At 37.7% G+C, this 25,789-nt stretch overlaps 1 protein-coding gene across 9 annotated transcripts in view; it reads right to left on the bottom strand.

The window, feature by feature from the left end:
* The window catches only part of TBC1D5 (TBC1 domain family member 5), a 316,442-nt gene extending 291,080 nt beyond the window's left edge, over positions 1-25,362 (bottom strand). For 8 of the 9 annotated variants that reach the window (XM_065830710.2, XM_065830709.2, XM_071804973.1 and 5 more), the window contains exon 1: positions 25,130-25,362. The gene's annotated coding sequence lies outside the window, so the exon portion shown is untranslated. The remainder of the gene's footprint in view (positions 1-25,129) is intronic. The other variant, XM_065830713.2, reaches the window with a different exon arrangement.
* Positions 25,363-25,789: the final 427 nt, after the last annotated feature.

Below are 25,789 nucleotides of genomic sequence, written 5' to 3'. Positions count from 1 at the left end.
GTCTGGTAGCATAGTGATTTTTCACCAATGGGTTGCAGTAGGGCTACAACTGTCATTACAGACAGCAATGTCTTAAAAACATTTTTTTCCCCCCTCCCCTTTAAAATTTGCTTAGTTTTTAATTACTTTCATGTTTAATTTGTGCTTCTAATCTACGGTACACAACTATTTCTGTTTAAGTTAGAAGGTCACAATTCCCTGCTTAAACAGACATGTAAAGAAGACAAAACAGCCAGTGACCTGGGATAGAGCCACCTTTCTCTCTCTTGCAATCACAGGCAAATTCCATCCTAGACAAGAGGTAAAGGAGAGAAACTGAATGCTATTCCATTCCTCTGTCCTACCAGCTGGTCTTTTTCCCCCACCACAAGCCCTCAAACACAGCATAGTTGCCTTTACTCAACAGATCATTCAGAAGACTAGTCAATGGACAACTAAACCAAAAGTCAGAGCCATTCGGGGCTACTTTACAGGGCAAGAACACTGGAAAGAGAATAAACTGTGTGTTCTGTGCTCTGAGAAGCTGAATGCTACAATAAGGAAGCCACCTTGCTAGTACTTAAGTTAATTGGGGTGATAATGCAAGGAACTCAATTGTACCACATGATTGTACCACGTATGCAAGAACAAATTTCAGGTATTTACAGTGGCAAAATTATAAATCAAGCTCATAGTAAAAAGCACCAAGCAACAAGATCACCTGTTCTTCACCTCCTGATACTGCCATCATCAGAAAGTTTCTTAGTTTGCAGGTATAAATCAGATCAAAGGAAAGCACATGCTGCTGCTCCTCCTTTTGGGAACTCATGAACACAGGAACCACAGAAATTTGAAAAAGAGATTACCATATAATTTCAAAATTTTGAGCAGGAATTTTTTTTTTTTTTTAAGTTCAGGAGTAAACACAGGAGAAAAGAGAAAGGCTGGACAGACATGCGTAACCAAATTACAGGCAATGTAATGTACTGACCACTATATTCTGACTCACATTTCAACGACTCTCTGAATTGTTATGAGTTACACAGAATATTTTGCTGTATCAATGAAGGGAAGAAAACCAAACAAACAAAACCCTGCAATAGATTATAACATTCAAGAACTTAAAAAATATTTCAGTTCTTTCCAGGACAGAAAGCTCATTCCTCTACTGTGCTTTCCTCCCTCTATTGAATACAATTGATCAAATAATTTAAAAATTATCTGTTCGCTTCACATAGAAAGATACTTTTGTGACTCAATACAGTACTTCATTTAAATTTTTAATATACCTCTGATTTCTTCTATCATAAAAAGCAAAGAGGTGTTTGTTACACATATTGCATAAGTCTAACTAAAAACTGTAAAAGTAACCCAGTCTTACAACCACTTATGTGGTAATTTTGAGTATGTTGCTGGTAAGAACTTTGAGTATTTCTTGAATAACTTCTTAACCAGTTTCTTCCAAATGTCTCTTAGTAAAAAATCAATTTTAAAATATTAAAACAGATAGTAAAACGTGAAATCCCAAGCTACTGAATCAACTGCTATCAATACAACACAGCTCATTTGACTGTTATGACCCACATTTCCTAGCTGATTTTTAGATAAAAACAAGCAGATTACTAGCAAAGGTTTATCTCAAATTCCCACATGTACAGCATGCCACATTAAATATATGCAAATCAACCTCCTTCTCCTCTAGTTTTTTTGAGCTGACAACTCATATGACCTGAAGCCATGGTTAACGATTACAATTATTTGACTTTCATATTTATATAATCAGTCATCAGATATGCATGTTAATTGATTTTAACAGATAGTTTTGTATTCTAATGATCAACAGTAAGCGTACATTTTATCAACCTCTTGATTTATAAGAAAACAAAACTTATATCAGTTTTCACAATTAACCCTTCATTGTATTGATTTGCAGTGTTCACTGTGGACTTCTCCATAATACATTAACCTGGAAGTAATCCAAACTATGGGATCTTTATTTTGGTAGCAAAATTCGAATTTTCCAATTAAAGACACTCTTCTACTGTGTTGAAAAAAAAAAAAAAAAAGGACTCTATTTAAACAATTCATTGTATATTAATTAGAAACGACAAAACACAATTGATGTTTAATTAAATGGAATGGGCAAAGAATTAATTTAGTTATTTTCTATTCACATTTTGCTACTTAAAGTTCTTCTCTCTTTTTCAAAGAACATTAGTTGTGCACTTCTTGATTCTAATAAACACTCAAATGTCATATGCATGACAGAATAGAACCCTACATTTAAGATCCATATTTCTCAAGTAATAGGCTTAAGGCCAAAGCATTCCTCCGTTGCAGTCACAAAACGTACTACTGAATGAGTTTTCTTTTTTTTCTTACACAGCTGAAAATTTATTCTTTGCAATTACATTTTTATTTCAAATGTTCTATTTATTGAAGCATCAAATACAAAATTACAAGTTGCACAGATTTGCATGGGAAGGACTGACTACTTTTAAAGTTTCAACAGTGTGCCTTTTTAAGTTTCTACAGTGTGAAATCGTCGTCTTACACAATTAATGGTGGTTATTCTTTAAATATATTAATATAAAAGAGAGTGGATATTGCATTTTGCTCTCAAAAAGATCAAATCATCTCTTATTCCATAGAAGGGCTCTCCCGATTTAGGTCTTAGTAGTTGGTGGACTTAAGCTCCAATTCTGGTAAAGCAAGAGCTGACTAATCCCTTTCTTGGTATATCTTAACACTGATACAGATACTGCAATTTCTGCAGAAAACACAGAATCCTTCTACTTTCTATAAATAACTGAATGATGTGTTCGTCTATTCATCTTTTATCCAGGTGAGCATCATACAGTCTGGGTTCCGCTACCATTACCTTTTTGGCTGTCTGCTCCAATTAATTTCAAGTTAAATTTAACCACTATGAGATTTAGGGATACATTCTCCAGAACAAAATGCAGCATAAAGACATGAGAGCACTCAGATATATAAAGCTGATTCAAATTTCTATGATGTATCATGGACAGAAGAAACTTAAAGCTATGTTAGCACAATCATGAACAATTACCTTAACCTCTAAAACAGTTTAATGGATTTTTTTGATTTTTAAAATGTCTTGATTTCACACTGCACATGAGAGTGGTATTAAACACACGATATGATTCTGTTGCTTTCTTAATAGTTGCTTTTCTTAAACTAAGGTCTGGTATGATGGTAAATACTGGTAATGCAAATAAATTCTCTTCAATCTTTCCCTTACTGGGATATCCCTTCTTGGTGTTCAGCAGATCCTGGATTTCATTCTGAACATCCTGGAGATCTGCAGAAAAGGGAAATCCATCCCACACTAACCACTAACCTAATTTTAACACCACAGATATCGAAGCAGAAAGCCCCTGGTTTCTTTTGCACATTGCAGTGCTGGAAGTTAACCACCCTAAAGACCAACTATAGGGTTTATACTTCTGTAGCGAAGGCAGACCTTAGGATAAATTGGAGGGTGAAGTAAAGATTCTAAAGTTATATGTGAAACTCAAATATACATGGCCAGAAGAAAATAGCAGGAAATGAAAGGTAAGACAAATACACTGAGAAGAAAATCTACATATATACTTTATGTGCTAAGTTCTAACGAACGTGGAAAACAGACACAATTCCTAGTTTCTAAAAATGCTTGATAACCTCCACTTCTCTTTAAACTTGACAGTGTTAAAAATTGCAGACCTTGTCACGTCAGCTACAGAGATAAACAAGTAAAATTTAACAACTGCATAAGTATGGGCTAACTGAGCCAAAGCGGTCCTAGTCTGACTCATAAATACAGCACATTCATTTAAAGTTAGAATTAATATTAACATTTTCACAAGATTCCTGAACTTGGTATAAGGTGGAAACAAAAATACTAATTACAACTCACTGTTTGAATAAAGTATGTCAATTACTCATCATAAAGATCAATGATTAGAAGTAGAGTATGACTAAATACTCAGTACATTTATTAAAACCTGAGACGGAACAAAAAGCAGAAAGCAACCGGTGACTTCTGTTGACAACTTTTATGTCAAGAATTACACCAGCAATAAATTCCACAGTAAAAGGCTAAATTGAAGCTATGAGTAAAAAGACCACCAATAAAATGCATTCTGGGAAACGAGAAAGTAGCATAGCTAGAAAATGTCCAGCTATAAGAGAAACATTATGAGTGCAGCGACAACGTAACACCGTCCAGACCACTATGGCCAGTCTGGATCACTGAGATTCTAAAGGGGATCATGACAGGGAGAATCACAGAATCATTTTGGTTGGAAGAGACTCTTCAGATCATCGAGTCCAACCATTAACCTAACACTGCCACTAAGCCATGTCCCTAAGGACCTCAACCACTTCCCTGTGAACTGGTGGAAAAAAATCCAGAAGCTCAAAACAAGTGGTTTAGTATCCAACTGTCACAAAAATGAAGTTGAGATCAATGAAATACAGAAAACCAATAACTATCCTGGTCCTGTGGTACAGTAAGATATTCTTTTGCACTGTTTTATACATAAGAAATTAACACAGAAAGAGATAATAAGTTCAATGCAACTAGACAGGTAAGAGTAACTACTTGTATCCAAAGGTGATTCAGTTTGGTTAGAAATGAAGGAAAAAGGTTCTTTGTTGTCCTTGATGTAGAAAGTATAGTCTTTATGAAGGTAACTCCATACCAAGAACATTTAACTATTCCATAACCTCAACAACAACAACAAAAAATATACCTATCAGCTGGACCAGTCCCATACAGCCATATAAACCCCAGTAAAGACATGGAAAGAAAATAACAAAAAAAAAAAAAAAAAAAGGGAGAAGGACAAAGGACATATTGCTCGTTTTGGTGACAAAAATTATCTAAAGCCACACATAGGTCATCTAAATGTGGAAAACAAACCAACCAACCAACCAACAACAACAAAACACATTCATAGAACTTCAAAACTGTCAGTTTGTGAAATGGAAAATCTTGTACAACTTCCGGGATGTTTTACTTCTACTAACATCAATAGCACTTACACTTCCTAAATCTCATTCCATTTAATAACGGTGACTAAATTTCACTAGACTCATTAACAAGAAACAGGTTAACAAGAATGCCAACAGTTTGTTTGCACAAAACTGACCCACCACTTTGATGCCCCCTGTCTATAGCAAAATGGTACACTGAATACTTTGTAAGCATCCAAATGCCTCTTCTGACATGAAGATTCCTTCTGTGGTAGCCAGTGTCACTGCGAGAACTATTACTCGTGGCAACCAACTGGACAAAATGTGGCAACTCACTGCTAAAAAAAAAAAAAAAAAAAAAAAAAAGGCTGCACAGCTTCTGTTAGAATAAATGAATATTTCACAGAAAATCATCCAGTTACTGAATGCAAACCACAGCAGAAAACTGCTGCAAATTTCAACCCTGTTAGTGGATAGCTGAATTGAGGGAAGAGGATGTAAGCATCATCAACTTAGGATAAAATTGCTGGATTTTATTTTAAACATGCTTAAACTCAACGTTTTAACTTAAATATTTAAGATTTTAATCTACACATTTTACATCTCTTGCCACCTGAAGCTGGTGATCCAAATGTCTAGAATAGCGCATTTGGAAAGCTGAGTTATATTAACATCATACTAACTATAGCAGTTTAATTTCAACAAATTTCTCTGAGTTTTTGCATATCACTGAATAAATGACTCTGGAATTAGCTTACTTTTCTTGGAGGCATTATATGAGATTATTTCTCAGTCTCCTCCTCTTTGATTTAGTACACCTCTTAAGATAATTTATTAATGTTTTGGATATCTCATTCATCATCCATTATTACTGGTGTCATAAATTAGAGGAATGGAACAAAGCACTGGACTATACATTTTTTCCATATTCATCAATAAAATGGCCATCTCTGTTAGCAAGCACTGTACCAAAGAACTTGGTTTATTCACTACAGTAAGACTGGGAACACTTTTATAACTCAAATGCCCAAACAGATTATTAGATTTATAGAATAATATGGTACTAGTTAAGAAAGAAACCAGGGCTTCACCTTTAAATATAAAAGGATAGAAACACCTGGTCTGCAAAAGACAAAATTACATGTCAGGAATTTCTATGTCCTGTAAGTTACTCAGATACATTAGAAGGCTCATGAATACCAGTCCTGTATGAAAAAGAATGGATTAACCATTAAAAATGCTGTAATTTTGTCAGCATAAGATAAAACAGTAAAAAGGGAGGAAAGATTTAACTAACAGAAATGCAAACAGCAGCACTTAAGTCTCTGGTGTTATTTCTCAGCAAACAAGTTACCTACCCCAGTGGTAAGTAGGAAAAACAACGTCCCTTGCCATTACTTTTGTGTGTATGATTTTTGTGGGTTTTTTAAAATATTTTTGCTTCTTTGTTTTGTGGTGGTACAGTTTTTGTTTGTTTTGGTTTAATTCAGACAACCTAAACACAAAGGACATTGGAAAATAAAGTTGTGAAGATTTCAGAAGATATTTCCAGACAATGACCATAAATGGGTATCCTATTGGAAATAAGTTACATAGCAGTATACCATGCTATATAAGGTACCTGAAGGAAGACAGAATTAAGGTTATTACAGGAACAGGAACTACTGACTTAACAAGATCTTTGTGCCTGAATTAAAATATATCTTTAAGTCTGAATGTCCAAAAGTTCAGTTTTTTATTTTAGCCAAAGACTCAGTTGACTGATTTTGTACACATTCAGTATTTACATTCCTTTAACTAAAATTAAATCTCTCATTAAGGCAAATTAATGTTTTACATGGTATAATAGTAGTGCACTAACCTCTTTTCTAACTGTTACACGAAAATGTTTGAGCCAGGTTTACCAATTCATTAATGAAATCAAATACAGAACAATATAAGTTCTTATAATAAAAGAAGAAAAGGACTCCCCATGTCAGAATTTAATTGGGTAAAAGGCTTCAGACTAGCAACTGTATATCTAATTTTTACATGGGGAAAAAAAAAGTTGTTAATTTTTTCTTCTTTAGGCATTATAGATTATGTATTTCGGCTTCAATGTCATCTAAAAACAACAAAATTTTTTCCAACTAAACCTCTTTTCATTGTGCCGCCTCTAAATCAGGATCCACTATCTATAGTAAATAGACAATTAACAAAACATACTTGTATCAATGTTTTTTAAAGCTAATTGAACTAAATACATACATACATATTGATTTTTTCTTTTATTAGGTTCAGAATGATTAATTAAACTGTTTGATGAACTACGTATGACCCTCCCCTATAGTTACAATTACCAGTGGAATGAAAAATGAGATACTCAAGCTGCAGCTTTTATTAGTCTCCAGTTTGGTTGGTGTTTGGCTGTGATCATGCCTGTTACTCAAGGAAGCTTGCAATCAAAAAGAACCTTGCTGTCATGACTAAAACCAGATAGTACTCTCCTTGTACTAAGGTGCATGCGGTTTGAGGATCAACACAAAGCAGACAAACCAATCCCTCCTTTGCCATTTGTACTCTCTTTCTGCTTCACTTCGCATAAAAACGTGCATTGTCAGAGAAACACTAAGAGCTACTCAATTCTCTGTTGATGACAGTATTCACCCATCAGGTAGGTGCCATGAATTCCAATTGTAGCCTCAGTTAATTTCTAATTTTTATAGCAGGAAACTTTATTAGACAGGAGACTTATTATAAGCACTTCACACCCAAAATTTCCAGTATTAGTCTAAGGGGTAACAGGTACAAAATAATTCCCTGATGCAAAAAAGACTTTATTGAACCTGATCTCCTATGACCAATGGGACTGCTCTAGCAACGGATGTAGTAGCCAAAAAAAAATTGGCAACAGCACCACCATTCCATCATGCAAGAGTTGTGTTGACTTAGTGTTTCCAAACCATCACCTGGCGTACTATGTTCAGTTCTGAGGTCTGCAGTATAGTAAAGACATGGACCTGTTGGAGAGGGGCCAGAGGAGGCCACAAAAATGGTCAGAGGGCTGGAACAGCTCTGCTGTGAGGACAGGCTGAGAGAGTCGGGATTGTTCAGCCTGGGGAAGAGAAGGCTCTGTGCAATCCTTATTGCAGCCTTTCAGTACATAAAGGTGGCTGATAAGAAAGATTGGAATAGACTTCTTAGCAGGGCCTGACGAGGGGTAATGGTTTTAAACTAAGAGAGGGGAGATTCAGACATGAGGAAGAAATTTTTTACAATGAGGGCAGTGAAACACTGGCACAGGTTGCCCAGAGAGGTGGTAGATGCCCCATCCCTGGAGACATTCAAGGCCAGGCTGAACAGGGCTCTGAGGAACCTGATCTAGTGAAGATGCCCCACCTCATTGCAGGGGGTTGGAGCAGATGACCTTTGAAGGTCCCTTCCAATCCAAAATACTACATGATTCTATGATCTGAGACTTTTTTCCTTCTTGATCTTTTTGTTCACTGAGTGGAAAACTTATGCCTGCATGGAATGGTTCACAGAACGTCAAATCAAGGAACACGCACTGCTGGTTTACGTAAGACCAAATCAAATATATTAACCTTGGGATGCATGAAAGAAGGTTTATCTTTTCCTCATCCTAAATAAATTACTTTCTTATGTAAAACTTTACAATAAAACCCCAGTCAAGGGTATCCAGCATTATCAAATCTTCATTTATTTCCAGGTAAATAAGCAGATAACCTGCTCTTTATTCTCAATACGTAATTTCTCTTGTTAACAGTAGATCTCAACATGTATTAATGACTGTGTGGAAGTACTGAAAAATCATGGAAATAATGCTTTAGCTTACCCCATATGGAATTTGGAATAAAAGAGGAAAATTTTCTCAAATAATTATGCGAGGATAACTTTCTTTTCACTCTTGTAACCTAATTACCAGAACTTTAAGGCCTGCTGAAAATGTCATCAATGAACAATAAACTTCACATTGAATAGACACCATCCACTGAGAAATAAACATAGAAAACGTTTGGTTAGAACACAGAACAAAAATGAATAAATAAATAAATAAATGGAACCTCAAATTCAATAATTTTCTCTAAAACAAACAAACCCCCCCCCTTACATTTATTATACTAAAGGTTCTGCAGGACACAACATGCTGTCTTTTTTTTTTTAACAACAGAGATCCATAAGGCTTCAGATGCTTATATACCTGCTAGATAGGCTCAATACCCCTAGATGTTGATTCTTACAGTGGTTTTAAGAGATGCTACTGTTATGTTCTCTAATTGCAGACATTACATGCAATTTAAACCTTTGCTTCTCAGTAACATGCTATCTTCTAATACCTTGTGAGTATCTGTTCTCAGACAGACACATATTTTTAAGCTCCATGTATTTATTAGAACATCCATTCATGAAGCTGATCAGAAGCACACATGGACCTGCAATAACCTAAAGAATTTTTCAGTGGGGAAAAAAAGGCGTAGCAGGATATTTGAAATCCAGTGACTACAAAGTCGTAGTTAAATGCAGAAGGAGAACAGAGGAGATGGTATTCTGAAGCAAGGGGACAGATTAACAGTGGAGGGCAAAAGCTGATATCATGGGGACCAAAGATAAACCCATCCATATGGGGCTGTGATACTCATTTCCTCAACACAATTATTACCGCTAGTAAAGTAGTTTACTACAGCTACATGATTTAACAACTGTTAAACTAATAATGTTAAATCCAGAATCCACTAGAAACATACTACAAATTGCCTCAAAGAAATAAGGCTTGTTTACTCCTCATTATAGTGTCAGTGAGTCAAAGAGTTGATCTTAAACAACAAAAGCCTGACGGGAAAAAAATGCTGCCAGCTCTGTCAGACTCCTGGAAGAGAAAGTGAAGGCTCAAATGATCGTGTTGATCTTTGACTGAAACTGTAAAACAAGTCAGTTTCTTCAAAGCCAAACATAACACCACAGTCAACAGTAAGGAATCCTTCTGTTTTTTTCCACACAGTGGAGTTTTTGATGTCATAAGCTCTGGACACTTTCAATCAAACTAAACAGGCATTAGCAAGGCAAATGTATATGACCCAGGCCCATAAACAACCATGTAACTGGTTTTCCTGACTAATCTTATTTTTCCTGCTGTTGCCTAAATCCCAGCACCAAGACGAGGAAGGTTTTAATCATCTTTTAAGTGGCTTTCAACCAATGTTATTTTGTTTCACTACCTAAATCTAAACAATTGTTCAGACCTGTTCACTGACTAAACTCCAAAGTATTCATATTTTATTAGTCACATGGAAACTAGATTGCTACTCATAAGACTTTAAGATAGAACACCTCACTGACAGAGACCAGAATCTAAAATTCATCCCATTTAAAGACTAAGCATTAAAATACATTATTTCATGCTCTTAATTCAAATAAAGGCAATTAAAAATACCTTTTCTGTTCAGAAGTTATCCTTAGTTGTCCTTCCTGAACTCCTGATTCTCAGCGTCAATTCTAATGTCCTAATAATTCTGCCCATCCTTACTACACAAACAATTCTAATTAAAAAAAAACCTCCATTCACTAAACCGCTTTGAACACAATCCTTTCCAGTGTAATTTTCCAGCGTATTTATAATATTTCTGCTGCTAGTCATTAAAAACCAAATTCATCAATGTCTACTTTCTCATTTCAAATATTACTTTATTTGAAATAAATTTTAACCCATGCCAAGTAAACTAATGTTAAAAAACCGCAGATGCCATGAACACTACACAAGTGTAACAGTAGAAATAAACAGCTAATGACTAGAAACATAGCCAGAAACAAAGGGTAGACAATAGTTTAACTGAACTGATTGGGGCACACCCTCTTCTTCCCACCTCTCGCCTCCAGTAAATTCATTCTAATTATAACTATATGGATCAGTTCAAGCTTGTTTAGCTGCAGGTTTCTGCATCTCCAAAGTCAACAGCGAAGTCACTCAGGACTTACAGACCAACTTTTTCTTTCTGGAACAAATCTTAAGCATCTAGAAGCCCGGGATTTCATGAATTAAGTGCTTACTCAGCAGGCATCCAGAAAGCAATGCATTATCTCACTTAGCCATATCAGCACTTCATTATCCGTTTTACGTAAGAATTCATAACGATAACAACTGCATTGTTTGACATGCAGCAGAAACATATGGGCAACCAGCAGCTAGATATTTCCTCTGACCCCTGTCAGATCAATTAATTTCCATAACAGAGATAAATGCCTTCAGAACAGCAAAGCAAGACAACAGAAAACCTCTCAAATGCTAGAAAAAGCCAAAGAGTATATGCTGTGAAGAAGTGAACTAGGTTTAAAGAGTACATGGCATTCAAGTAATTATCCATCCTACTGTTAAAACTGGTTTCAGTAATGTACAGCATCACACATATTACTTCACAGTAAACCAATTTTGTTAAACCTTTTGCTTGTGAGATGGCATAGGCTACCTATCCAGAGTGCTTACCATCACAAATATCCATCTCATTTTAACCTAAATTTACACACATAATGCAAGTAATACTTACTAACAACAACAACATTCAACAACCAATTAGCTTAACTAATAAAATCCGTTAAAGCTCAAAATCTAAATATGAAGCCAAGACAACCATAAACAGCAGGAATAATGTCCATTTAAGTTTTATACCCTGTGCTTCCCAATCTTCTGTACTTTTACTAATGCAAAATACATCAACTTCAAAAATGTATCCTAAAGTTCTTTAACATTTTCTATTATGAGCTATTACCTACAGGATCAAAAGAGGTGCACTACGGATACACATTTCACATGATCTTAAATATAAAAAGACATCTGCTGCATCTCTATCTTCCAGTCACATAACAAGATAACGCAAAGATTACATCATTCAAGGACTACCAGGATACTTGCATGTTTAATTATTAGTCTAGGTCACCATTTAAAGCCCTAGTTTTTAATTAGCTCTCCTTTATCCCACATGCTGGACTACTCAAAAAAAATTCCCCATTCACTGACTGCATACCTGATCAAGTGAGTGAGTTGTAGAACTAAGATATCAAGTGAAAGTTGTTAATAAATGCAAGTCTAATTTACTGTTACTTCTGTTTATTTCAAAACTTTGTTGTGTTCTCAGAGTCCAAGTCCAAGAAAGAACCATTTTGTCAGCTGCCATACAAGACCAGCTGTTGTAACATTGTCATCCGCGAATCAGTCACTGAGGGTAGCAATGCCTAACAAGTGGACTAGTTTAGTAAATACTGTCCACCTGTTGGACTGTAGCAAATTTCTGATGGACTAAGGCAGCACTAACAGCATGCGAGCAGAGAGTCCACATGGTGAGCTATCACAGAACAGGTTTTCCTGGCTTTCTTCCCACGTATGCACATTCCAGTGCTGTTCTAGAAATGCCAGCTGTTTTCTGGACAGAATGCTCCAGACACCTTCTTAGGATAAAGATTCATTGAAAGCAAAGAGATAATTTGCTTATAATACTATGCATATGCATGAGGTTTATGTATCCAATTTAGAATTCTAAAATGCTTATATGTATACGCATCTTTCACACTGACTAAATATTGAAAATCTCCCAGTAGCCACTATGGAAAAAACCCAACTTTTTTTTTTCTTTACATTCATTAGAGAGAATTAAGAGAACAGGTGGTACTTGGAAACACATTTCATGAACTGTCATAACCAAGACAGACTGGATGACACAAGTATATAGGTCAAGATCCACCACAGCTGGTCAAAGATGCATGAGACCATGTAAAAGTATTTCAGTTAATGAATGAGTTTTTCTTAGTAACACATTGTCAATTGGCCTATACAAGCCTTACTGAACATTAAAAAGTGTGAGGATCAGATGCACAAAGAGAAAAATCAAAGTAAAAAGAGAATTCTGTTCTGGGTACAACATGGTAGCAATTCACATCAGTACAGTGTTGTTTTTTATTTGCTTATTTCTGGTGACAGACTTTCCCTTTTACAGTCCCTGCCAAACATCACTTGGCAGGATTTTGACAATGTGTGCAAGGGGGCAGACAGTGAGCAGCCCCTCATGGTTACCAGTCACTCCTCACTGTATTTCTATAGAATGGCACTTCAAATGAAGTTTTACTTGGGCAGAGTGAAACAAAAGCCCAGCTTTAATCTCACCTCATCACTGCCATTCCCTCTAGACTGAGGTGTCAAACTCATTTGCACCAGGGGCCACATCAGCCTCCCAGTTGCCTTCAAAGGGCTGAATGTAATCTTAAAACTGCATAAATGTCACATTGTTGCATGTATAAGTTTTACATTGTTGCATGTATGTTACATGGATGCATGTATAAATGTTATATTGATACAGTCTTAAAAAAATACATTCAGCCCTTGGAGGGCAACCAGGAGGCCGATGTGGCCCCCGGTGAAAACAAGCGTGACAGCCCCAGTCTAGATCTACAAATGACAGATCTCTGCCATTCCATCATCAAGGTGAAGCTGGGTCACTAACAAGGGGCAGCTCTTCCAGACTGGAAGCTGGAACTTTTCTATTAGAGAAGTCACAAAGAAATTCTCAAGAGACCAGGTCAGTTGAGGACACAGGAGGTTTGGGATTGTATTCATTTGTTTGGTTGTTTTTTCTTTAATGGTAGTACTAATAAAATAACTAGTCTTTCAAGAACTGTTGTAACTTATACACGCCCGTGGATGCAGAAATGCCCAGGAAGGTCCAGTACAGTCATGACCAACTGTCATAGATGACAAGGCTTACAGCAGGGTGTTGAACTTTGAGCTCTGGCTCTAAGACAGTCCACTTCAGAAACACTAAAGAGACTGGATGGTAGAGCTGGAGCTCTGAGAGGTAGGTATCCAAGCAAATGTCTGGTGTGGAAGAGAGAGAGAGCTTCTCCCTCTGCCTTTCACCTATGCAAGATGATAGATGTCAGTTAAATCTTTTTTCATTTGTTTACATGTACATGTGATTAGAAAGTCTGTTTGCATTTCATTCTCATTTCACTATCATTCATCCTTTGCCCGCGTCTTCAAGTCAACATATCATAATGGTGCCACAGATTCTGTTTGAAAAGGCAAAGGTCAAATGGAAGTAAAAATACTTCGAAACATCCTGTAAAGACACTGAAAGTACAGAAACGTATCTCAAGTTACAGGGAAGAGGTTAGCATCTCAGAAGTGACTACTTGGAAACCCATAGTATCCAGTGGATCTATAAACACACACAGCAATGAATCATGACAAACCCATTACCAGCTGCTACAACAGAATTCTGGACACTTGTTTCAGTTCCTTCAAAACCCAGGCAAAATGAACAAGAATAAAATTGGCATGGCCATAACATTTCGCCAAGCAAAATTCTTAACTGTAGACAGGAATTAGTCTCAAGTGAAATGGCAGTTAATTTATTGCTGTCAGTTCAGGATACTTTTCAATGATGAAATCATTGCAAACTGTAACTCGGGGCTTTGAAAGATAAATTCTCTCATGGTAAAAAAATGAAACTGTTACCCAAACTTCATTTACTCTGAAGTTAACCTGAATAATAATTTTAGAAGTTGTCTGGTCAGGGTGAGTAAGAAACATTAGCTGAAATACAATACTAGCAATCTAGAGACTTGCTGGCAACTTGAGTCTTTTTCTATTAGAGGATAAAGTACAAATAGTATACCAAACTCATCAGAAAGAGTGTCAGCTTGATGTAATGTACTGCTACAGATATCCTTCTTCCTAAAGCAAACTGAATATTTGAGAAAAATGAGAAATCCTTGACTACTTTTTCCCTCTCGGTACCAAATATATCTTCGTCATCATTTTCACCACTCAGGTTCAAAATGAGATGATCTTTATTAGCTCCTCCACATCTTCCAATATATTCAGATCTCATCTGAAACTTTGTTCTTATTTTTAATAAGACTTATATGTATAAGAGTCAACTTGCCTATCCATCTAAAATTCTCATTTTCCCCAGTTACCCATACAATCCAACTCACGTTCCAATCAATCCATGCAGTGAGTAACCTCTAAAACGCTCAACTCACTGGCTGCCGAAGGCTTCAATAAGCGTTAAGACTTAATGATCGTGCCTCTCACCAGTAACTCTACATTGTTCTTTCTGTTTGCATCTTTATCACTGCATAGACTTTTACAATAATTGAAGACAACCTTAGTAAAAACCCTTGTAAAACCCTATGTCTTCCATTACTCTCACAAATGCAGTTAGGCAATACAATGTGCTTCAGTATCTAAAACTATCTTTATTCGCAGTGTATTTGTTCTTCCTTGCCCAAGGTCCCTTCCAACCCAAACCATTCTATGATTCTATGATTTCCTTTCTAGTGTGCAGTTATGTGGTGCTGAGCTGCCTACTGTGGTTAACCCACAACATGACCTTACAATTATTTCTGCCACAGCTGCACCTATTCGTGGCTTGAAAACACAGAGGCAAAGGAGCTTGACATGCACAAACATCAGGCAAACAAAACATCAAGACATATACTATAAAAAACAAAAAAGAATAACAGTCAGCAAGGGTTCAAGACACACATTCTGCTTTCCTGGGTTTGATTTTATTCCATTTTTCCACAACGGGGAATCTTGGAAGTATGCTAGATTCTTTCATGCCGAGGAAAGCCCAGGGTTGCAGGCATTAGGGTGGAGTGAGACTGCACAAAAACATGTAAAAGTGACCTAAAAGAAATGCTTGTTGTTAAAAAAAAAAAAGCGCTATTCAATGCCTGTCAATAAGGTTTACATTGAAGCTTTTCCTCTTAAACCCACTGGTTTAAGCCCTAGTCACCCATTTCCTATCCAGTCGTTCTTCTTTCTCAAGCTTGCATAGCTTGAACTAGATTGACCTATTATTTCTGCAAGGGGATGATGTGACTCTGGAGCTTCCGAGCATAACAGAAAATGGGAGACTACCCTGAGTCTTACTGAAAGCTACCTTGAAAGACTGACTATCTGTCTTAGGAGATGTCTAACACGCTTATGGACTAAACAATAAATAACAACAGCTCTAGCAAATGAAGAACTCCAGTCAACCTCCAAAAATTATAGCATGAGTTCATCAACATACTTTTATCCCAATCTGGGTCAGCTGTTATAAAGAGTAAAATGATGTTCACTCATCCCACATTTCCCCTCTTCTCAGATAAAATTACTCACAGTGGAAATTATAACCATGACTGATCATACACTATTACTGTAAATTAATGTAAAAAACTAGTCTCATCCAACAGCCACGAAACAGCAACAGCATGCTCTAATTCCCAGTATGTGTCAGTTTTGAATATTGACTTATAGGTAGAACTACGTATTTTTCTTCTAATATACAAGAACTTTGACAGTTTATCTAAAATCCCTAAAGATGAGAACAAAAATGCATAGCATACTAAAAACTAATTAGGAGTTTCTCCAATCACTGGGGCTGTGGAGTGCACAGGGGTGCTACTGAATTAACACAGCATCTCAGCTGGATTTGCAACAGCTGACAGTGTCACTTGTTCATTCTGTACATGTACCCCAACCCTCTCCAGTCATGCACAACCTCAAAACAGAGCATGTCCAGTGACAGCAGCTGCAACTGTCCTGTGCTCCTCCCCACTCATTTTCACAAGGACTGAACCTTGCAATAAATGGATTCTGCATCTGTGGGTAAAGGCAACATGACTGTACCAATATATGTCTGAAATCACCATCAGTTATAGTTATTAAAAATCAACATTAACTTGTATCTGGCCAATATAGGTCTTAATTTCTTTTCAGGTACAGAACTCCTCTCACTTCACCCTTAGGAAGTATTTAAGGTTCAAGACAAAAGTAATGAAAGACTGGGCAGCTTTTCCATCTCTGCAAACTGGAGCTTGACATTTTATCTTGAAGGTGTGTCAAACCAACAAATAACTTCACTGATCGAAGGCGGGAAACAAAAGCAACCAGCAAACTGACTGGGTCCATATACAGTTCTGAAAAATTTGTAGCATGAAAGGGGCCACGAGCAGCTAGTAATCAGCTGGAAATGGAGAATGCACATCCTGCCCTACACACATCTCATTCCATCTATCCCTTAAAACTCTTTCCAATTCCCTGACTTGCAGCTTTCTACTAGGTGAAACACATCCTGTCTACAGAAGGAAACCTTGTGAAAAGGGAAATCTAAACTTCCAAGTGTAAAATATCTATACTGCCTCACAGTATTTTTCAGAAATATTATATAGGAATGAATTTTAACTTGAAAGGAGAACTGCCCAAAATTACCTTAAAGTAATATGCAAAGTACCAACAGAAAATTTCAAAGGGCATTTCACACTGTCATAAGTACTTCCTCAGAAAAATGTGAAGCAAATTTCACAAATACAAACGTAAGTTTACTTTAATTCATAAAATGCTCTTCTTTCTTTCAACTGTCTGCCTTCTCTGAAACGCACATTTGAAAAACCATTCAACATTCTTAACTGTAACACACACATTCCATCAATCTAAAATGCTAGCTTTTGTTTGTTTGTTATTGCAGGTTTGTTTGTTTCTTCCACAATCAAGACACTGACTTGACCGAATACTTTAAATGTTTTTTGTGCACAATGAACATTTACCACTGATGTGTTCAGAAGAAACCTTTCCAGTGACCCGGACACAAGTTTCCTCTGGTACAGGAAGCCAGAAACTTCCAGTTTGTTGTTGCACTTTCCTCTGCTTGGGCTCATTCACTGTTTTCTCATCCAGCCATGAAAAAATAAATTTACAGGAGTCCAGATTTCTGCACACTTCAAAACAAAACAATCTTTTCAATATTATCTGCTACATATTTCCATGAGGCAGTAAAACTGGCAGGGTGCAACAAGTATAAGCTTATGTGTAAATGTGCATCTACAATGAAAACCAAAGGTGAAATCTTTGGCCTGTTAGCCTTGACTACTTAATGCACATAAAGATTATGGGGTATAACAAACTTTAGAAGGTATCGTCACAAGCAGCACTAGATTTAGTTTTCAGTCTACAAAAAAAGACACACGGATATATAAAAGAATTGCCCAGTTATGTATTTGATTTTATTAACTTTTCCCCAAACTATGCATACTTATTAGCACCATAGGCATACGTGTAAATGATGCAAACGAAAAATGAGTCAAGCCTAAAGGAGGAAACACTATGCTATTGACTCATGAATAACTGAAAGACAAGCAAGGCTCCCATATATTTTTTAAAATACATGGTTCCAATAGAAATAACAAGCTGTACATGCTGCAAGTGTCCAAGTTACTGTTCTGAAAGTACATGTAAGTTTTACAGGAAGCAGGGTATGCAAAACAAGCATAAGTATCAGCTAATTTTCATCTTTCCCATTTAACAAACTCATTTAAATTGTGTGATTTATTAAACATTTTACAGTGTGCTCCCATTTTGCTGTGATGGGATATTACAAAATCTGGGTTCTAACTAGAGCTTCCCCTTTGAGCTGTTGTTTGGCTTTGAATAAATCACTTCCCTCTCACTGAAAACGATTAATGCTATTTTCATTTAGAGATGAAAGGCTCTACAAAACTACTAAATGTTCCTCATGAATACTCCAGATAAAAGTTTAGTCAAGAATGTACAAGAAATCAAAGTACCACCTTGACACTGGGTCCTCTTATTCAGTTTTACAGTGCAGCAAGCACGCTGATGTGAAAACAATTACGAAATAAACATGACACGCACTACTACCAGTTTAGAAGTCTCTAATTTTAAAAGAGGTCAAGTTCACATCTGAAGGTCAGTGGGAACACAGGCAAACACTTTTCAAGCAGAGATAATAGAAAAAGTAATCACAGTTTAAGAAAATAATCTAAAAAGAGAATCTGTTGAGGAAGATCATAAAACACATCAACAGTTTTCAACTCTGCCGCATGTCAAGCTTTAATCAGTATAATATAGGCAGATCTTCATTCAGACATAGATGTTGCCTTGTTGTCAACAATAGCAGGAGAAGAAAAAAGGCTGGAGGAAAGACTGTGTATATCCACATCATACAGGAGGCAGTAGTCACTGGTCACATCCATCAGTTCTGAATGGAAAATTTCGAGACCCAGAATACAATTATATTCATCAATACTATGTGAGATTAATTACATTGAACGAAAAAAAAAGTAAACAGGTGGCATGTTGACAAATCAAATTTGTTGTGGATGCATCTAAAGCACAGGAGATAAGAAATAATCATCAGCTCAAGTAACTACTGAGCTTTAAGCTACTCTTAACAATTCAGAAAACAGTGCTGATCATGACAGTGGGAAGGTAGATTATAAATACAACACTGTAAAATTTGTGAAAAGATTACCTATTTCCATGCATAATGAAAAACACCCACCTTTACAGAATGACATATCAATGAGAAAAATATTATGGGCAAGAAAACTCAATATCAGCACCATAAAGTGTTATAAACTAACAAGAATTTGAGGAGCTCCACAGTATGGAGATTATTCCACCATTTGGGATTTTTTTTGTAACTTGCTTTAAAACACCTGCTATTGGCCACTTTAAGTGACAAAACAACTTCCTGGATGACGGTTCATCTGATGCCAGGTACAATTCTTATGCTAACATCACAGTGATATCTAAACTCTCAAAATGCGCTTCTGGAATTCTAGAAAGCTTCTTTAAAACTTCCAACAAGTTCCATAGCTTCTTGAAATTCAAGTCTATTCTCAATACATATCATATAGCTATACTTCTTCCACAACAGGAAAAAAGTCAAAAGTCCATTTATGTAAAAGCTAGAGATTAAATTAAAATACCAGCTATTATCAAGCAGGCACAATCCAGCTTTCAAGAAACATAATTCAGACATTCATTATCTGATAGCTCAGAACTAAAGGATATACTGACTAATATAGGTCTAAGGGCTAAATGTGACAGCTCACTCAGAAGGGGATGCCAGGAGAAGTCTGTTACAGACCATCAGCTCAAGCTAGAGAACAGGAGGACTTTTTGCAAGCCCCTATCTGTAATGTGCTGGAAGAAAAATGTCAAACTGAAGTCTTCAATAATGAAACCTCATATCTCAGGATCTTATGCAGCCACCAGCAAAACCATGAGCTTTTAAAAATTATTAGCAACAGTTTTCTAACAGCACTGATCGTAACCAACACAGAGAAATTATCACATATCCCATTATAACAGCTAAAATGAGTAAGTCACTGGATTAGAAATTGGAGATGGTCTAAGGATTACCGATCCTGACCAGATTACATAGCCAGATAGAGATTACTGACATCTATGTAAACATATGATGCATGTCCACACTAATATTCCTGAGGTTTCAAAATTTCTGAAGCTGAAAAGATTTATGAACAAAATTGTTCGGGAAGAATAACCTTAGACAGAAAAACACAAAAATGGAAACTTCCTTAAGAGGACATTTCTCTATGCTCAGGCAACTCTACAGCTAACAAAGAGGACAACTTTGGCTACAGTTCATCTTAGTTGTTCAAAACCTGATGCTTTTGTTGGGGGGGGGGGGGGAAAGGTGTAAAGAAAAAACAACAACAAAAAAATAAGATCAACAGAAAAGGGGAGGCTGGATCACCATCAACATAAATCAGAGTTACAGAGTGTTGAAACTGAGAGCCATAAAACATCCTACATGACACAGCCAAGTACGTTAATAACAAACACCACCTCAACAACAGCGGAGGCCTGTGATCAGACAGAGGTGGTACAAGTGTTAAAAATCATAAGGGAAGATCAGAAATAGTCAATAAATACTTTCATTCTATAGTTGGAAAGATTCAAAATGGTATAATTGTATCACATTATATTGATTTTCTTTCCAACTCATTTGTTAAACAGATGTTCCAGATCAGATGTTAAAAAAACATTGCAAGACAAACATTTTAAATCAGCATACTTGTTAAACTTATCCAAGAGTCCTGGAGTAGTTAGCCCGATCTGTTGATGTTCTCTTAAAACTATGTATTTTAACAACTGTATCTGTCTTTAAATGCTAGGGACTGCCACCATGCAGAGGAGCGAAAATTCAGTGTCAAAGGGACAAATCAAGTGTTAAGGCAATCTGATATGACAGAGAATTCAGAAGAGATAACAAGAACCAGTGAAAGACAGATGCATTCAAATGTATTCAAACAATAATTGCACGCCTTATTTTTAAATAGTGGAAAAGATGAATCACTGAAACAAGTCATCCAGAGAAGTAAATGGTAGATTCTCAGTATCTTGATGCACTTAGGAAAAAAAAAAAAAAAAAAAAGCTTGGCCAACTAGAAGTTCAGGGGGAAAAAAAAGCAAAACCTCAAGAGAAAAACTGATGTTGTAATACATTTAAAGTGAAATGTTCATGTATGAAGATAGAATTGATCCCCACTCTAATGCACCACTACATGCAGTACTAAATGCAAGTCAGCTTAAGTAAGCACATAGCACATGAACTTTTCACATATTCACAACTGGATTAATTAGTAGTGTGGTAATAAAGTTCTTTAATAAATTTAAAATAAAAATTTACCAGCCCATTAACAGGAAAAGCCCCTCAAATAGTACAGAAGGAAAATGTTGAGGTTTTTTAAAGAGAACACAGGACACCACGATGCTGTCTCCTTTCTGCTGCATACCATTCAACACCAGTGACACATGACTCTTCCTATTATTTTCAAACGATTTCCAACCAGACTTCAGGTCATGTTATGACTCAGTGCTTTTGGGAAATCTACACCAAACCATTAACAGAGGCAAAACACCCATTTCCATTCTGTTTCGTAATTCATCAACCTTTACCCAAAATATGCTAAATGTCATATGTTCATCTCCAAGGTCTGGATGCAGTTCGGCTAACTGCTGCAGCTTGGCTCTTGCTTATCCCGACTCTCCGTACAAATATGGTCAACCATGTCTCCTCAAAGATTTTCACATGCAGATTCCTATAAGAATCAGAGTAATCACACCTTTGTCTATTCAACATCAATAAAAAGAACACAAATAATCAGATTATAACATTATCCAATATAACTGGGATCTTGAAATCTGCATCATTTTCTTTTTGTTAAAAAAAAAAAAAAAGTATTTGATCACAGGAGCTGTGATATCAGGAAAAAAAAATTATTGACATATGGATAACTAGGCAAAACACAAACTACAGCAGCAACCTTCCCAAAAACTGGAAATGGTAATAGCTATGCCCCTTCTTTTGGAGGTCAAAACGAGGAAGTTGAAGCTTTGCTAAGGCAACAACCAAACACAAGCAAGCAACACCTCCCATCCTGTTTAACAACGCTCTGAGAGCACAACCCAGCCAAAGATCTGGGGTTTTACAGGCTGTAGACTGACTTTGCTCTGAGCACTTTACTGGGCTAGAAGAAAAAGCACACAAAACCTCCAGCTTATTTACTGAAAAGCAGCGTAGAGTCTAAGTCAAACAGTTTAGATAACATACCACATTTGCACTCTGCAGACATCACTGGCTCCTGATCCAAAATACTCTTACACATGCTAATCAACAAAGCCTCAAATCGACTAGGAACTGATTATCCTAGAAACCATCCACCCTCTACAATTCTCAGCAACAGCTGTTGTCAATTACAGCAGCGTACCTAACAGTTTAAGACAAAACTCATAAGGACGGAGCAGAAAGTAAACTTTCTAAGACTTCATCAATGGAATTTCTTTCAGGACAAAGCATAAAACAGTTCTTTACTTAGCCCTTCCCCTGTGAAAAAATGAAGTTAAAATAGCAACAATAACTGGGAGATGGCAAAGATGATCTCTACATTAGCATAAATCATAGGCAGGCAGAAAATGTACAACACATTTCCACCAAATCACATTTTTCTTGCACATTAATACAAGGTACCAAAGTCCAAAAGATGCAAGTGCTATTCAAATGCAAACAAAAGTGAACAGGATAATGTTTGAGGAAAGCAAACAATGTAACATAAAAAAATAAATGTGTGGGGAAAGTTTTCACTCAAAGATAAGTGCCACTTTTGCAGGTGGCAGAGCATTTTAAGAAAAGCTCTGAACCATTTCTGTGTGACAAGTGAGCTCTGCTAATATTGCAGCAGACACTGAAAACAATTAGTTAAAAAATCAAGTTTGTGTCTTTCCTCCAATTTCTGAGGTGAAATGAAGTGAAACATACAAGTATCTCGTCAGTTTAACTGTTATAGGAAGCCCCTAGCAGAGCCTCACTTAGTCGCCTTCCCATCCACAAAGCCAAAGAACACACTCTTGTTCTCACTAACCAAATGATGCTATTAACATATTTCAAAATGTTCAGTTTTCATAGGAGTTTACCGTATCTGTAGTATCTAAATAATGAAGCCATGACAAAATCTAGAGGGGAATAAATGCACCTTCTTCCCAGTATGCACTTATACATAAAAATAGTAACTGTTCATACTTTGTCATTATGTACGTTCATTATGTCATTATGTTCATTATGTACGTTCACAGTTCATCCAAGGGTAAGCTCCTGTTGTTGCCGCTGCAGCAATTAACGATTTCAACTAAGAAAACTTACAAAAATTTTAAAGGCTGTGTCTAGTTCCATATTTACCTAATAGTCCAAACGTATTACAACACAACCTTAATTTTAAAAATTCCAGTAATCACTGCTATTATATATATACTTATGACTTTTAGGGCAGCAGAATTTAGGCCAAACATTGGCCATACGTGTCAGCAAAAAAGAAGTAATGCATAACTGGTTATGGTAATGCATAACTATGTTAACTCAGACTATTATTACATTTACAGAAAAAAGATTGGTTTCAAAACCAGAAATCATTATCATCCACAAACAATGAATTTTTCTTATTGCCCAGTTTCAGATCTTACTGTATTTCAACCTGCGAGCTATAAATGCAATAGTGGACGATGATTCAGAGACAGGTGGGATCTAGGATTAATTTAACTGAATGTTTCATGATCCTCAAATGCTTAAAATTATTTTAAATACTAACAACCAGCCCACATTTATTTGGAATACATTTTGAAAGCTTTAGTTTTCACAGAGGATGTATTATCAGTAAACAGCTGAATTCGTGTGTGGCAAGTAATGGAACTGAAAAACTACAACTTCAATGAAGTTTCATTGGTCTAAAAAGAAATGCTTCCCTTAGATGGTGCTTTTTAATCAAGTTTCAGAGTGCTTTGTAAAGGAAGGTAAGCAGGATTACTGAGAATAAAGTGGTACACGGACGTCGTGGAGATGAGCGGCAGAACAAGATGAGTATTCTTGTTTCCCAAGCACCATCCCAGTACGTTTTGGAATATGATTCTTTCACATATACACCACTTTCATGTGTATATACCGCTAAAGCAATATTATGCCCATATGATAGACAACTATGTCTTAAAATCAGACCGCAAAGCCTCCAGGATGCTTAATACCATAGGATATGTAGCATAACTAAACTACTAATGGGTACAGTAGAGCAATCTAAGAGTATAAAACTCTCCAACTGATAAAACGTGCTAATTGCAGCCCTTGCACTGAAATCCAAACTTGTACACCACTTGACCTACTCTACGCCAAAGAAAAACAAGTGTGACATTTAAGTATCTACCACTGATGGCAATAAACTGGGTGGCCAGCACAGACTGAGTCAGATATATGGGAACAGGGAAGAAAAGAGGCTCTGGGGCAGCAAAAGTGGAGGGACACCAAGTTTGTTCTAAAAACTCCTTTTTCAAGGCCTGGAGAAAAAAAAAAAAAAAGGGGAAAAAAAAAAAAAATCACGAAGACCTTAACTTCCCCCTTCAGCCACCAGAATCACCATCACCAACAATTAAAAAAAAAAAAAGGGGGAAACCTTGTGACAAATCTGCCTCCTCCTCCCTCCCTGCTTTCACCTCCCAGGAACGAGGCTCTGGCTCCAGCGGTCCCTGAGCGGGCAGCCGCTGCCCCCAGCACGCCCCGGGCCGAGCCCGCTCCGGCGGGCAGCCCCGCGGGAAGGCGCCTGGGAGGGCCGGGGAGCGGCGGCGGCCGCCCGGAGCGCGCAGGCCTCACCGCTCCTGCGGGCCCCGTTGCTGCCCACTGACGGCCGGGGGCGGCGGGACCAGCCGCCGCCGCCGGGGAACGGCCTCGGCAGGGGCCGGGAAAGCGGACTTTGACTGCAGGGCGGCCGGCGGGGAGGGGGGCAAGCGGGTTAAGGGGAGCAGATGCTCTGGGGCTGGTTTTACCTGCTGCTGCTGCTGCCTGCAGTGGCATGAAGATCTGGCTCAGCCTCTCTCTCTCTGTCTCCCTCCCCGCCTCCCTCCCTCCCTCCCTGCGCGGCACACAGACCCCCGCGCCAGCTCGGCGTCCTGCGAGGGACGCGGGGCAGGGGGAGGCGGTGGGGGAGGCCCGGGGAAGGGAAGGGAAGGGGAAGAGCTCCCTGCCCGCACGCGGGGACGCGCGATGGCGCCGCCCCCACTACCCCCTCCGCTCCCTCCGCGCAGGCGCCCGCCGCTCCGTGAGGCCGCGGCCGCCCAACCCGTGGGCCGCGCCTGCTCCCTGCGCCTACCGCCAGCGCCGTTCGGCGGGAGCCGGGCTGTGGCGGCCCCCAAGAAGGGGAAGGGCGATGAACGGGGATTTCTTGGTGGCGGGCGGTGGCGCAGCTCGGCTCCCCGGGACGCCCGGCGGGCAACGGCAAAAGGGCGCTGGAAGTTTTTTTGAAATCGGGAGGCTTTCTCTTTGTTCGGGGCCTTTTACCCTCTGAGGAAGCCCGAGGCGCTTTGATTTACATAAAGCCTTCGCGGAGTGTAGTTTCCACTCACGCAAGGCGGGGATGTAGTGGGGAAGCAACTTAAAATGAGGTAATTTAACGTGAATCCAGTACGCTGTGCCCTGGAAGCAACTGG

Source organism: Patagioenas fasciata, chromosome 2 (assembly GCF_037038585.1).
Source record: "Patagioenas fasciata isolate bPatFas1 chromosome 2, bPatFas1.hap1, whole genome shotgun sequence".
Taxonomy (NCBI): Eukaryota; Metazoa; Chordata; class Aves; order Columbiformes; family Columbidae; genus Patagioenas; species Patagioenas fasciata.
Note: the sequence above shows the minus strand (reverse complement) of the source record. Positions and strands in the feature narration are given on the sequence as shown.